Source organism: Muntiacus reevesi, chromosome 3 (assembly GCF_963930625.1).
Source record: "Muntiacus reevesi chromosome 3, mMunRee1.1, whole genome shotgun sequence".
NCBI classification, from domain to species: Eukaryota; Metazoa; Chordata; class Mammalia; order Artiodactyla; family Cervidae; genus Muntiacus; species Muntiacus reevesi.
In genome coordinates, this window is record NC_089251.1 from 81,773,893 (window position 1) to 81,774,865 (window position 973).

At 60.8% G+C, this 973-nt stretch overlaps 1 pseudogene; it reads right to left on the reverse strand.

Annotated features, from left to right (window-relative positions):
* Positions 1 to 270: 270 nt before the first annotated feature.
* LOC136164021 (post-GPI attachment to proteins factor 2-like) lies at positions 271 to 973 on the reverse strand (annotated as a pseudogene).

Genomic DNA, 973 nt, shown 5'->3' on the forward strand with positions numbered 1-973 from the left:
TCATGGTTATGAACCTCAGGACTTTCTTTCTTTTTTAGCACCAGAGGGTGGAGCTCTCTGGCCAGCTCAGCTTCTTGGGGTTTCTCAGGAGCTGGTGGTGCTGCTTGAAGACCCCTGTTGCCTTCCACCTGGGGTGGGGAAAGGAGAAGCCGTCAGGCCTGGGTGAAGCCTTGTCCTGGTCTCAGCGAGGACACATGGTGAGAGCGGGTCAGAGTGGTATTTGTTCTTAGCTTCTGGGCAGTGGGCCTCGTCTCCAGCAGGAGAGAGGGCTTAGAACCGTTTTTCCTCAGGCTGGCTGGGAGGTAACCAGCAGCTCTTTGTTCTTAAGTCCCACCAGGCTGCCATGTTGGTTAGGACAGCGGTGTATCCTAGGCTGGCAAAAATGGTGGGTACTCCTGCCTCACGATACCTGTTGTACCGGAAGTAGACAGCTGGCGGCCTGAAGAAGATGGAGTCGATGAAGAGCTGCTGTTTCCGGCTGTCGGAGCTGTGAGCCTCTTGGCGCCGTCAGAGTGCAGGTGAGGAGCCTGTGACCGGGAGGAGGCCGTGAACACAGTGAAAGCGTCTTCGGGCACGCCAAAGTCCTCGAAGGAGGAGACTTAGGTGAACGCTAGCAGCGTGAGGCTCTCCACGAGGCTGAGGCTGGAGCGGAGGCGGGAAAGCGGGCACTAGCCCGGACCCGGGAGGCTCCAGTAGGCGAAGGCCACCAAGAAGTGGGGCGCCGAGTGCAGGCCGATGTGAAGCACCACCCGTACGGCGGGGGCGCCTCCCGGCCGATGGCTGAGCTCACTGACGGAGGGTGACGGGCACGCCGCAGTATGTGGCCCTCATCTCCTTGAAGTGAAGAGCAGAGACGAGTACACAGGAGAGGAAGGCGACGGTGGGCTGCAGGCCGTGACCGGGCCACCAGGGTGAAGTGGGCCCGGACCAGGCTCCCATGCCGGTCCAGCGACAGTGGGACCCGGTGCATCTT